The sequence below is a fragment of the Polyergus mexicanus genome, unplaced genomic scaffold, assembly GCF_030449975.1.
Source record: "Polyergus mexicanus isolate NDT 795.1 unplaced genomic scaffold, iyPolMexi1.0 SCAF_2, whole genome shotgun sequence".
In the NCBI taxonomy this organism is placed as follows: domain Eukaryota; kingdom Metazoa; phylum Arthropoda; class Insecta; order Hymenoptera; family Formicidae; genus Polyergus; species Polyergus mexicanus.
This window is the reverse complement of record NW_027223322.1, coordinates 242,746-258,157: the sequence shown is the minus strand read 5'-3', so window position 1 is coordinate 258,157 and position 15,412 is coordinate 242,746. Positions and strand designations below refer to the sequence as shown.

At 36.9% G+C, this 15,412-nt stretch overlaps 1 protein-coding gene across 4 annotated transcripts in view; it reads right to left on the bottom strand.

Moving 5' to 3' along the window:
* The window catches only part of Cv-c (crossveinless c), a 218,455-nt gene extending 205,951 nt beyond the window's left edge, over positions 1 to 12,504 (bottom strand). For all 4 annotated transcript variants that reach the window (XM_070312851.1, XM_070312870.1, XM_070312877.1 and 1 more), the window contains exon 1: positions 11,415 to 12,504. The gene's annotated coding sequence lies outside the window, so the exon portion shown is untranslated. The remainder of the gene's footprint in view (positions 1 to 11,414) is intronic.
* Positions 12,505 to 15,412: the final 2,908 nt, after the last annotated feature.

Sequence of the window (15,412 nt, the reverse complement as noted above, 5' to 3'; positions counted from 1 at the left end):
AATCGAATCTATCATTCGAATTTCTTCTATTTCTCATTTAATATATATGTATTTCAAAGTAAATTACGTCCTAAAATTATTTTAAAAAGTTTATGCGATATAAAAACGTGGTAATAAAAGAAAGTACATAGATATAAGTACATCAGGTAGAAAGACTCGAAAGTAGTTTGTAGACCTCGCTAGGAGATAAGTAACCTTGCAAGGCCTCCTTACAACCTTTCTCTGTCCCTCTACCTTCGAGGAACTCACTACCAAGTGTTCAATGGATGGAAACGTAAACTGAAAGGAGCTGATCGCCCAGGATATTGACTACTCGCGATGTTTAGCGGTCGCTAACTGACTCTAAACATTCATCGCGGAATAGCTAGTTCCGGCACTTGAAAAAAAAAAAAAAAAAAAAAAAAAAAAAAAGTCTCAGTGGGCTCTTGTCGGAATTCTTCAATTTTCGTCAAATAATCGTTTGTATATATATATGTATGTATAACGGTCTATACGAATATATATTACAAAAATGAAATATCAGTAAAAAAGTTTTTTCTTATTAAAAAATGTGTAAATGAATTATATGGATTTAAATAATATAATAGTATTCTCATTTTAAAGAATTTCTATAATTTATTCATGTTCACAGATTATTCCACACATCATTTTTTTTCTTCAAAAATCTAATAGTTTAAGAAATTGTATAAACAAATTATTCACTACTAAATTAGTAACCATTAAGATGACAGTATTCAAAAGAATGTTTACTTATAACATAAAAACGGATAAAAAGAAAAGATTTATTTTTATTATAATAAAAAATCGAAGAAACGCGCTCTTACTTGAGAAATGCGATCTCTTCGCAAAAATTTCAAAAATGTTAATAAGAATTGTAAAAAGTCATTGGACGGCGGAAATTGTCGCTTTCTAATTTATTGTCGAATCACCTGCAGCAATAAATTGAGTTCTTTGAGGGAGTGCGCCGTAAGAATGTGCGCAATAAAATATATGAATTGAATCGAATTAGATATATTAGATAATAATTAACTGAGAAATTTATAAGAGTGGTTCTCGCCTTAAAGATTCTTCCCGATTGACTCCGGAGGTAGATGAAGAGAATTCCGATCATTAAGAATCCCTTCTTAAGTACATTCTTCGTCACGCTCAAGGATCAAACGTACTTTGCGCGAGTGTGTGGCCCCTTTGTTACTTTCGCGACTTCATAATGTTCTTATGATTCGCACATACGTATGACTCAGCCTCTCGCGGTATCCATCCGAAGTTGATAAACGGGAACGATACATTCATCCGTGTTGAGCGTTTTTCCCGAACCGTGAATTGCATTATTATAAGATTAACAAAAATATGTTGTTAACTGTTCCCTTTTCGCGCAGCTTGATTAAAAAATATATTTCATTAGGCAACTAAATCGTACAATCGATTCAACTTTGTGTCCGATCTAACTCAATCTATCCGATTAAATTAAAAGGATTGAAATCTTAACATTCTACACGTACATACATCTCCATATATAAAAAAACCGTCTCCTTTCCATGTTGCAACAACAACATGGCACTTATTTTCCTTTGAGCAACTCGGTAGAGTAATAAGACGCAAAGGTTAGGTTAAAGATGATTAAATCTGATATGCATTTTCTTCCTGAATTACGGCAATCAATTTTCATACATTCTCCAAAGCATTTAGCAAGGTTTTACTTTGTTAGTAGGCGTATGCTCTGCACGAGTGTAATAGGGTAAACGATGAGATAGAAAGCGTGAAAACGGGCATAGTGCGACGTGTCGATTTATCGCGTTTGTAAAATGTACAAGGAATCGTGCGGGGATATCGACAAGATTGCGTGACGAGAGTTATTATCACACGATTTACAGTTTATCGCGTGTTTCGTACGATTCACCTCGTGACTCGAATACGCGAAAACTTAATAACAAACTCGAAAATAGTCGCTATCAAGTAACAGATGGTGCTATACCCTAGAGTAAATAATGCGTCGGCTCTTTAATGTTTTATTGTTGTAACATATACATATATGTACGCGCGTTCGAGTATCGCGAGTATTTTTCACGAACGTATTTTATTTTATTTTATTTCGCTCGCAATATAAATTTTAGATTCACTCAATTTATATTATTCCACGAATCTGTGCAAAAGAGAGCTTGGATAACGTAAATTTCTGCATAATTTATATAAGATCAGAAAATATGTATATTTAGATCATAACTTAAGCTATTGCAGTAGTGGTAGTAGTAGTAGTAGTAGTACAAACAAACAGCGCGTCGTTACAACGTCTACGAGAGAATAAGAATACGCTGTGTCCCGAATCGGATGTGATGTTTGTTTGAGCGACGTTAGAAAGGGACACACGCCGGCGTGAACCCTCAATCTCAACGTACAGAATTAATAAAACCGTTTGCACTTAATAATTAGAAACATCCTCGTAAGCCGGCGACATAGAGTAAAGACTGAAACTGTAACATGTAAAACGGAGTTATCTTTAGAACGGCAATAATAATTTCAGTGGACAAAAAAATTCTCGAAACACATACGCGTATAAACGTTCAATCTATCCTTTATTTAATTATCCGTTATCCCGAATTACTACAAACTGTATCGATCACCGTTGTATATATTCTCTTTTTTTTTTTCCACATAATATCGCGATGAGGTTAGAACTTTCCCCAAAGTCGTAGAGACTGCCACGCTTTTCCCATCGTGCGGTTAATACGATCGCTCGGTGGTCGTGCTTCTTCAGCAATGATCGGCATCGTGGCATCGGAACGGCGGCGAATAACTCGCGCGGTGGTCGGTGCTTCTACCGCGATAGCTCGTTGCATTTTGAACGGCGAGTATCTTGTACTTCTACATCACTGACGGCCGTCGGTTATCCGCGGAGATCGTCCGACTCGCTTCTACAGGCTTCGGATCGCGTGAGAGAGAAGGTTGCTTTACATTGCGAGGGGCTCTTATCTACCGTCTCGTTCCCTGCGCGAAAGGATCTCGAAAGTGCAGCGCCGATATACTTGTATACGAGTCATAGAACTTAGAATTATGATATCTTGTCCCGCGACGCGTGCGCGCAGCGGCCAACGTTCGTCGAATACCGCGATATAAACGCCATAAATATGAATTACATTAAAATCGTGATGCACGCGAAATTAAATCGAATATGGTTTCCAGTCGGTTCATCGTGTTGCGCCATTTTTCCATATAGAGACTGAGCTGATTAAATTTATTAAGATAAAATACGGTATCTCCCTGCACGATGAACCGCTTCTATCTGCTTTACAAGAGACGAGTTTTATCCAATTAACTTCATATTGAACTCTTCTCTTTTCAAATTCAGAGATTTCTCTAAGATTTTAAGATGTCAAATTAAATATAGCTGTCAAATTAAATTAAATTAAATTATAATAAAAATATATTTAAAATCGATGAGATTTCTTTGTTATTTATTTGTACTTCTTTCGTGATAAATACACATACACATATACAATTACAGCATTGCGATGGATAGAATTTATATAAATTAAAAATGATTGATATTTTAATCCTATTTATCTTTCCATTCGTAATTTAGCCCGATTAATGATGATTAAAAAAAAAAAAAAAGATTGTATATTTAAAAAGTCAGATATTTCATAGAGGAATTAAATGATAAATTTTCAAGCAGGTATAGTAGACGCCAAATACTTATTTCATAACGAGAATAACATTAATGAATACACTAAAAAAAAATGTAACGAAGCGTGATGCGTATGATCCATTTTGATGTGAAACAGTCGCGAGTACACGAGCTATAAAGGTACTTTATCCTCTCGCCATCCCCAAGTCGTAGAACTGGTTTTACACGCGGTCGATTCTGATATAAAGGACGAACAAGGGTGAGAGGAGGCCGCGCATAGTGAAGAAGAAAGATGTATCGATGATCCTTACGGAAGATTCCTCCTCGCTCCTTGTAGTCCGCGCGATTCATCGCTCACCGACTCATCGGCCGATTAAAACGAGACGGACTCTTTTTGCGACATCGTGACTCAGTGCCATAGATAAATGGTAAACTTCTTTCTCTTACGCTTAAACGCGAAGTCGATTCAGCAAATCTTTGTACTAAGCTCGTTCTTACATTCTTCCTTTTTAAATATCTTTTTAGATCGTCTCTATGTTTCTTCGCTCTTGTTTACATTACATCTAATCATTAAAGTAAAATGTAACGGTAAAATAAATATCAATGATATATACAATATATATATACGTCAATAATTTATTTCGCTAGAAAAGTATTGTTTTTCTCTCTTTTTCCTCAATAACTATCTATCGCTTTTTGAAATATCTGTTAAATTTTTACATAAAAGAGATTTATAGCAATTACTAAATTTATAATCAAATAATATTTTAATGCCACAATCATTTGAATTAATCTTGTATACATGTTCAAATAACAAATAATAAATCTTTATAAGCGTTTCTTACGTTGCGACTTTATAGTCGTTAATTCCGTGTATTCTAAACGTCGTTTTTATTCTAAACGCATAACTTTTCTTTTGTCTATAAACTTAGCAATGGAACGGAGAACTTATCTTAATCTATTTATATTTTATCACGTTGCGTAAAAAAAAAATCAAAAATAAATTACGCGTTGCGAATACTCATAGATTATGTGCACATTGCTAAAAGTATTCGTGATATATAATAAATATTAATCATAGGATGATGCAATATTTAAGATTCGCGTCACGAATGCTAATAAGATACGTTCGTGTAGTAATAAATCTTAACGGAGAAAAATGCCAAAAATATTGTATAAATGTTGCAAGAGTAATATACTATTTTAAGCTTCATGTGTGAATAATAATATCATCATAATCATTCGTATTTCTATAAACATTGTAAAAGGTCAAACCAATAAGTTTGTAACAGCACAGTTAGCCAAAGACGAAGTTTGCCGGCTTTAATAAAATGTTAAATAAAAAGTTATGTATTGAAGTAATAAATACGTACTGAAAAGATATTGATCAAAATGAAATCAATTAATAGATTATACACCCGGTCCTGAAATTATTTGATCAGTAATCATAAGATATGACATGTATTAACAATGAGTGAATGATATTAAAATCTATTCTACAAACGTTACGAAAAACTATTGCAAATTTGTGTGATTGCATTTTCTCGAACTCCCGAATAAGTTCGTAAATATGTGCAACTAATCGCAAGAACAAAAATATCCTTGCTAGTAGACAAGCAAGAAAGGACATGCGTGATATGATTCATCCGTTAAATCTTTACAGTCTCAGGAAACTTAATCCTTATACGAAATGTGGATATCGACGCTATCAATGACTTCTTGATGCAGCTTTTTAATCGCCATCTCGATAAAACAGATCTACCGTTTATATCGCGGTTTTTAACTTATTTATTTTTAAATTACGAAATAATAATAGTATCAGTAATAATACATATTCAAACTTTTAATTGAAAATATTCTTGTTTGTAATAAAAGTTTAAGCGATAGTGAAACCTATTAATTGCTAAATTTTATTTATTGACGTATTAATGAATCGATACGTTGATCCATTGCGATAAATACGCAACTACGTTACGTGTGGTTCGATATTTATTTAGTTTTACATTACTCGGAATAAAACCAATGGATGAGATCGATTCTACACCGTATCTCAGGATCGTTTTTCGATTTCGTGCTCGCGAACAAGAATTTGCGCGACATCGAAGTCGCTTTTATCAGCAAGTTTTATCATCGGCTCTATCGACGCAAGACAACCACCCGCGTTTTCCGCGCTGTTCGATTAGACGGAGAGAAATATTTTCTCTGCCGGTACGTTGTTCGTCGCGCTTCGATTTTCAACTCTTCTGCCCTAATTCGATTTCGTGCACGAGTGACGCTCTTATCGACGTACCGAGCAGTGACAATAGTCCCTTACTCTTTAATTGGTTGTAATTGCTTTCGATTTTCTCGATCGCCGATTGTGTGCCGCGCAACACGTAACGAGGATGGTGCGCCACGTGTGTGCGTGCACGTGCGTGAGTGGTTGAGTAGATCGACGGGCCCATTTGCATATTCAAATCACGATTCGATCGGTAGATGCTCTTTCCTCTTTATCTCTGTCTCTCTCTCTCTCTCTCTCTCTCTCTCTCTCTCTCTCTCTCTCTCTCTCTCTCTCTCTCTCTCTCTCTCTCTCTCTCTCTCTCTCTCTCTGTTGATGTTTTTTACTTTACTCTTACCCACTACGATTGACTCGGTAGCTTCTCAATGCTTCCTGATTGTATTTCGACGCTAACGCAATCTAATTCTTAATTCTGATTGCTTTTTCAAGGGGGAAGAAAAAGAAAAAAAAAAGAGAGAGAGAAAAACCGAAATCTGCATATATATAAAATCACACACAAAAGTAAAATAAAAACTGATGATAATAATGACACGATGAAACTTTTTCGAAATGCTGCAGAAACTTGCAGACGTATAGAGAAAGATATTATTGAAAATTTTAAAACATTTTTAGAGATTGACATAAATTTTTTTTTAAACTCCCGTATAGTGGATTATAAGATTATTCCTCGTATATTCCGCCGATAGTAATCCCGGTAAACGGAGGTCGCTTTTAGGACCGTCCTTCGTCAGAGGGACAACCGATATGCCGCGGGCTCGATTTCAAAGAAGCACGCTACGGCATAACCATAATTCCTCGAGAAATATGACCCAATGACACAATAAGTACCGATCATTATCGCACGCGCAACCGGCCGGCAGACAGCAAAGAAAATTAAATTCCCACGCGCGATCGCCTTCGCGCCCGCCATTAACGTTTTCTATTCGCATTAAAATCTCACTTGCGTAAATTTGCAGCCGCATTCTCTTCCGCGTAAAGTGAAAGAAGATGAAATGGAAAAAATTCCGTTATTTCGGTTTTTTAAACACATACTCTCTAGATACCGTGGAATGAAGTCGCATTTTAGAGAGCTTGTGTGGCGCGCGAAGAAACTTCTCTGTTTTCCTCAATTTTACTCACAACGCATTACCGCTGCTCCTTGCGGCTCTCTGAGTCGGAGGAATAAAGCCCAGATCGCGCATAAATATTTCACACATCACCCACCGAGATATACAGGCATTTAAAGAAGCGTGAGGAGAAGAGCGCTCCCGGCGTCAGCCCGCGTCGGGTTGGCTGGCGGAAAGTTTCACGCGGTTTTACGTTGCGTCATAAATGCGAGATGTAAATCATGCAGGGGAGGGGGGGGGGCACAAGCGACTCTACGCGCGTAAAAGTTGAAGGATCGAGAAGGAAGCCAGAAGAGAAGTCAGAGAATTACTGACGACGCAATTAATCCTGTACAGTAGAGCCCAATGCAAATACTTTTTTTTATTTTTATGATATAAAATCAAAAATTTTCCGATATGTGGAAATTGTGGAACACGTAAAATTCTCTCTTCATAATTCAATCTTAAAATATTTAATATAATATAGTTTTAAATATTAAAATGCGTTAAAGCGAAACAATGTGACTCCGAGACTCTTACAGTGATTAATTAGCATTATGTTACTAAATTTTACTTTTATCTTTAAATCATATGCATTTTTATATCAACAATTAAAATAACGATTTTAAAAAGTAGAAACTTATAAATGATAATTGTCCCTTTTATAAACCATATAATTAATTATGACTTTTAATATATTTTTTAAAATTTCTCAAATTTAAAAACAGAGACACAGAATATTTTTAATGATTGAAATAAATTATAATTACGTCATAATCCTCCATTATCAACAGTACACTGCAACTCGTAAAAGGCAATAGTTCGAAACAAAGAACACATACATACTTCCGCTGAAATATCAATCGTAAAGTATAGAGCTTTTCGGAAGAGCAGTCACACGTGCCGACCACGTGTTTCGTTGGGAACTTGCGGTATAGAAGTCATAGCCATAGGCCCTTGTCGCTCGTCATGACGGCCAACAAAGGAAAGCGCATCGTCATTCTTCCATAATAAATTTCAATTGCCACGTATACATGTGTGTGATATATGCGCGCGCGCACCAGTAATTAATAATTAGATTTAAACAGCGGTCGTTCTTAATGAATAATCAATGTTCACTACGTTTTTTATATTGTCTTCCAAAAACCGGGGAAATTTTGCTGTGTCCTTCTGTGATAAACCAACGAACGCGTCGATTAGTTTCCAAAAATGGTAGACTAAATCTTATCGCGACTGATAGGCTTCTACACATACATGATGAGTAAATATCCGTGTGACTATCTTTCTCTCTTTCTCTCCTCTTTCGTTCTCAGAGGAAGCAGTCATGATATTTATTCGATTTATTGATAAACGTCATTGACAAGTCAGCGTGATATCTCGTGCACTTCGAATGGTACAATAAGGTAGCTTTTATTTGTAATACTATGGCCTGACCGGCCACATTGACCATGTGGCCCTTGAATTCGTGATCTTTTTATCTCTATTAAGGAAACTATACTATATTTAATTAAGAAAATTATAAAACGATCGTACTTTGCATTATCAAAACCGTACTTTACATAATCGCGCGAGCGTTGTAAAATTCAAAGAGATCTAAATTTGAAAAATATTAAAACACTAAAATTTTGTTCTTATTACGCAGAACATAATATTTATATTTTTTTGTGAAATATTAATTTTACGTATATCCAATAACGATAATTATAATAATCAAAAAATTGATACTCGGTAGTAAAAAATTAATGTGGTTTTTTTACACGACAGTTTTACTCGACTTCATAAAATAAGAATGTGATATATTGTATTGCTTATAGAAAATAAAATGCAAAATGTAAGTTGATTTTAATTTTAATTTTAAGCTCTTAATTTTTTTAATGACAAACGTTAATTTCCTAGCGAATGTTTCGCCATCTAAAGTAAACATCTTATTGTAGTTGTATTGTGTGACAAAGATAGCTGTCTTATTCTGCTACGATCCAACTGGCAGAAATAACTCGCCCTCCCGCTTGGAATTAAGAAAAGCGAACGTTGCTATTATCGCAAAGTTTTTAGTTTCGCAATTGCATTATTATTTACAATTGATGCGATGATCGCTCGTTTCGTGCAAGTTGCCACGTTGTAATTTCTACGAAGAGTACAATCATAGCAATTATGTACATAAAGGCAAGAAACCATTTTTATTAGCGTATCGGTTTTCTCATCGCGAGTATTATCTATATATATATATATTGTATATATACTATTATAATACATTTTATTTTTTACTTTTTACACGTACATTAAAAAAATTTAATCTATTATATTTTTCTAATTTCTTCTTCCTAGAGTATATTTCACAAAAAAGTTTGTATTTTATAGAATAATTTTCAAAATCTAAATGTCATTCAATAAACTTTTCAATACAAATAACAATTTTTTATTAATTTGGTTTTTTTATATTTAGTTGTAATAAGTAAATTTCAATTCATATACAAATCGTCATTGCATTATTTAGCCTCGATTCTATGAAGCTGTCGTATCTGCGCGTGACGATTTGCCATTCTTTTTCACGAGCTATACAATGAATTAGGATTATTATTTAAATATTAGCGACATTATATTTCGAGAATCGTATATCCTCGTGCTATACATTAATCACGTACAAAATAATACCCGGCGATTGCCCGCAGCTGTTACCGTCCGTCCACACCAATGATGACATTATGAAATAAGCGTAAATAAACACTTTTTCTTTTAACGCACGTTGAAGACATTCATAATTTTCAGCCGTATGTTGCAATAGTAGTCGTTCAGTGTCTTACCAAGCGCGTTGAATGAGAAGCTCAAGGTTATAAAGCATCAGTTGATTTTATTATCGTCTCGATTCATTTATTTTTCCTGTGATATCGTTATATAATATTCCTAAAAAAATTATATCAAATAACTATATTAAGCTAGATGCAATTATGAATATTAAAACTTTTTCTCAAGATTAATAAAAAAAAAAAAAAAAAAATTTAGAAACCATGTATATGCATGTATTGTAGAGAATATCGAATATTCCAGTGTAATATTATCGTGGAACATCGTCATCAAAATATTTGCCTTCTGAATTAGCGAATAAAAAAGACGCATGAAAAAAATTGTTTTCTCAAGCAGGCAGATCTAGACGCGCGTAGATTTAATCGACGGGCGCATTCCAAGAAGATGATGATTTCACGGTGATGTCACCGCGACATGGAACGGAATCGTAATCAGGATCTCGCCTCCGAGGATCGATGCGTACTGGCCGAGCGAGTCTTTCTTCCGCCGGCAGATAACCGAGATTATCCCAGCAGCTACGATAAGTCGAACAATTACGAATGATTACATGCACGCGTCGCGTCGCGTCGCGACGCCCAGATCGCGCTCGCTCGATCCGAGATGTTAAGGCGAGAAAAAGGGATTTTCTCCTGTAAACAACGCGCCCAGCTTCCGTTACGCGGTCGCGTAATCGGCGATATGACCGCGCGCGATTCGCGATCGGTTGTCGCGTTTAATTGGATGATCGAGCGATCGACAGCTATAACCTGATCTAACGATCTTGCCACGTCGTTTTATTAGTTTTACCGTACTCAACACGACACGACATCGGCATGGTTTCGATACAGTAACAAAGAGAAAAAGATTCATTTATATATTACATATCACGCTGCATTATGTATTTACAAGTAATTCCGCGACTAGTTTTATTTCGTCTCGCGATATATAAAATTATACGTTTAATAATTATAACATATCGCCAATAAACAATTTTCTCTTTTTCTACAGATTAGTCGATTATTCCCTTTTTTATCGGTAATATAATAGAAATGACTTTGTTATTGACGTCATAGAATCGCGTGTCGAAGGGAAAAAAAAACGGATCATTTAAATTGTATATTTTATTATCAGATTGCAATATGTATATTAATCACAATTGGTCATGAACGATTATTAGCATTCATATATTGAAATGTTTCCAATAAATTTTCTATCTATCGACAAAATTATTTCAAGGCGCGCGCAAGCGTGATAAAATTCTCTTATTTAATAAAAATATTTTGTAGTTTGTCAATAAAATATAGTGTCAAATTAATCAATCAGAGATTAATAATCCATAAAACAATAATGTAAAATAAAGTTTACACGATATACTTAATATACTTTGAAAATAAACATGCAAATCAAAGAAAATTTAACAAAACTATTTCTCTCCTCGTGCAATTATCTCGATCAAATGGAAGATTAGATAGATATTCATTAAACCATTTTCAATATTCCGAGACGCTAAACACATTTTATCACTGTTTGTACCTGACCATAACTTTGTCGATAAAACGTAGAAAATTTTTCTTCGGCGTAATCTTCCATTGTCATCGTTGTTATCGATAGGTACAATGTAACTATTGAAAGTAGACGGTACACTTACCCGAGAATTCCCAGCGGACGTTTAAGGCGGCGAAACGGCGGTAAGCATCCACCACGTGTTGAGAGAGCGGCGAGTTAAGATTCACTTGTACAAACGTTGGCGCGACACGACGAACACGAGAAAACCACCAGCCACCGCGGCTGGTCTTTCCTTCACGATCCTGCGATTATATCACTGCGGCCGCGGCCGTCTTCCTTTCTTTGTAACCGGGTTGCGCGTTTCCGGCGCTTCACTTTCCGCGAAATTCCGAGTAACCTCGCTTCCGCGAAATTTCGAGCAACGTCCTCCTCGAAGAGCGACGAGTCGCGAATATCGTACGCGCGTGGAATATTACCTCTTCAACGTTGACTCGTCGTTTTTTCTTTACGACACACAATCGTCGAACAAAATGTCCATTTGAACGGAACGTCGTAACGAAATCAATCAGTTTGTACAGAAAGACTGAAGTCGGTCGTATTTTGATTTCGCTGCTATCGGATCGGGTTTTCTTCGCGCCGTTCTGTTACGAATGTTCCCCGTTTTATTTCGACAACGAGGCATGACGATACGGAATTTCTCGCACACAAATTGGAGAAGATATATCGCGAGGATCGAGATTCGAAGGGTTGTCTATCCGCGTTGTATAAACATCGCAGGAAAGCGCGTCACGTGGCTGCGACCGTTACACTTGTTGATTGTCGCCATGGATACGAGCGCCACGTTCCCGCGAAATTTCCCGATACGCGATGAAAATCGGTCCTCGCGCACTCAAATCTTCACAGTTTCGTACGTAATGAGGGCTATCCGCGACCCAAGAAAGGCCGCAATTATGTCACTTTCGATTAATCCCGTTTGTAATTAGGCATCAAGCGTAGCGCGAAAAAAAACAACCGAGAAAACACTCGCCTCGACTCGGGCGCTTTTCTCGGAACGCTCTCGTCGCAACCTTCGCCGTTTGCTCGACGAGCAAAGGACAGACACACTTTTCGCGAAACACCGCGAGACCGAAATTTCCTCGCGATGAACTCTCGTCTCCACGCACGTTCGCGAGCGACGCGTTCGAAACGAATCAACGACACGAAATGCGACCGACTCCCGCGATCGCCACGGCGAGACTGAGAAGCGACAAGGGCGTGCGCATGCTCGGCACGCTTACCGCTTCGAGCCGAGCCTGCCGAGCGCCGAGCGCCGAGCGCCGAGCCAGTCAGCCAGTCACGGGCTCACGGGAGTCATTCCCTCTCAGTCGCTCCCGGGACTCGGGACATACTTCGCGGTGGTTATGCGCGCGTCTCGTCTCTCGTCTGCTGTCTCTCTTTCTCTCTCCAGCTTCCAGTCCGTCTCGCACGCACGTTATCCGACCGCACACCGCACAGCGCTTCTCCATCTCCCCTGCCGTCCCGAGTCCAGAGCTTCATTGAGAATCCTTATCTTCGCTTCTTTCTAATCTAAGAGAAACAGTGGAATCGAAGATTGGGTGCGCTCCGCTTAACTCGCCGATACGTCATATATGAATAAAAGTACGCAAAATATATATTTTTTTCATATTTTTCTGAAAAATACATATGTATTATTTCTTGATACCGTTAGTCTATCAAAACTATATCGATCTTAGAATATCATGGTACGTTATATTGTATTTTTTTGTCGCTGATCAAAACGTACATTCGCGATTGCTTACATCTGAAGTTAGGTTCGTAAATATTTTGTCGCGGTCGCGCGCGTCCGTCTGTGTTTTAAGTATTATACTTACGAAATCAACGCACATTTTGATTCGTAATTTCGACGCTCCGTTTAAATTATCGGTATGTCATATATGAAGGAAAGTATACGAATGATTGCTCTGAAAGTATATGATAATTTTTTAATACTGCTAGAGTATATCAAAACACACATTCGCGATTGTTTACATCTCAAGTTAAATTCGTAAATATTTTGCCGCTGCCACGTTCGTCGTCTTCTATGTTTTATTTACTAAATCAACGCACATTTCGATTCATAATTGAAGAATTTTGACGCGAGATTTGAAAACAGCGAGATTTAGGCCCGAGATTATTCATAATCGAAACTTGTACGAAGACCGCAAATACGGGCCTTGGTAAGACTGAATCGATCTTTGTCGAAACAAATAAAAAAGTTATTTTTATAAAATATTACATATATATAGTTTCTTATGAAATTATTATGATTTGCGCTAATTTCACACGAAATATTCGTTTCATTTCACTTTACTCGAATAAACGTACCATTACCGTTTTTTTTTTTTTCCCCGAACGCAATACGGTGTTATCTTTCTCTCTCTTTCTCACCCAATTCCGGCACGACCAACCCGCATACGCGCCCCGCTCTCTCAGCTGTTCCGAGCGGAGGCACGCACGTGCGTGTCCACGTAGGCATCCGTCGCGCTTCGGGCGCCGGTCCACAGTTTTCACGGAATGATCAGCGGGAATCTAATTACACATGCGTGTCTACCAATTGCTCGCTGCGCAATCGGAAACTTTTCTGACACAACAATACGAGTTAACTGCATAATGAATAATTCATTCGACAATTATTGTTATTACGTCCTTAACTCTGTCTTGTAACTTCCATCCAGGCACTAGATGTTTCTATCGATGGACTCCAACCGTTTCGATTCTTCTGTCGCGATACATAAAATAGTTTCTTTCAATATTTTTTTCTTTAAGAAAGAACTATATATCTAACTAATCAAAATTTTCACTATTTTCAATCGTTGCGATTAAATATTAATATATGTATTTTATGTTTAAAATAATATTAGATTGCGTATATATTATAATTAAAAAAATTAATCAATTATAATATCAATCTTTGGTGCGCCTCTCTCTCTCTATTTTTTTTTTTTTTTTATTGTACAATTAATTCGAATATTATTAATCACAATGGCTTTCAATACGCGTGCGTATGTATTACCATACCTACATGTATAATTAAAAACCGTCTTCGTCTCGCTATGGAAAAATTGTCGATGCTCATCTTGATAAAATAGATTTTTGCATAGGACATTCTCGGACGCGATTATGGATCTCGAGATGGCAGGCCAAAATTTATCGCGACGAGACTGATCGATGGAATGCAACCTCCTCGCGGAATGTCCGCTTTAACCGCCGGTTCAGTGTGAGCATGAGCGTCCTTGAAACCAAGGATCCCGGGCCATTAATTCCGCGGAGGATGTTTCGCGCGAGGGAACATTCGTTCTCGCGGGACTCAGCTGTTTCTTACGGAGCGTGCGAGCATGTTGGAGCACGCGTGGATACACGTTCCCGACTATCTTGAGTGAATAGTCCCGGCCGCTATGTCGCCTCACGGTCTACTACTCCGCAGGATCTTTCTCGTTCGCTGTCGTAAAGTCGACGAGAAAAGCCGCGATGTCTGTTGAATGTCTCAGATTCCCGTGGCTCGACTACAAATAATATTTATTCAACACTATTTGTGACCAAGTATATAAACGAAAGGAGAGAAAGGCTCTTTCCAATTATATAAATCCGCAAAGGATATAATCAAATTTTCGAATTTTACACAATAGTCTTAATTTTGATAATAGATTTCCCAATACGATTGAATAAGCAACTTCTGATATATTTAATATTCAAATTTCTTATTAATATATTAAATTTGGAAATTAAAATTTTTTTATGTTTCAGAAAAGCAAAGTTTAATTAAGCGCACAAGTGCACATAGTGGTAAAATAATATTTTTACCAAAAATTTTTTCTTCTTAAGTTGATTATATTCGAAATATTAATTAATATCGTCATTTCCCGACGTGATAAATCCTCGTACATGGAACTCGTAAAATCGCCTAGAAATCGATAATCGATGAGCAGGAGGGAGTTTCGTGTATACATCGTAGTCGCGCAGCATCCCTGCCGCATGCCAGCGAGATTACCCTATTATTACTTCATCTAGTCCGGAATGGTGTAAGCTCGTGCCTTTCCGTACTTTAGATACGCTAGAATAATCAGCTATTTACCACGCGGGTTATTCAACTCTTCTGCTTAA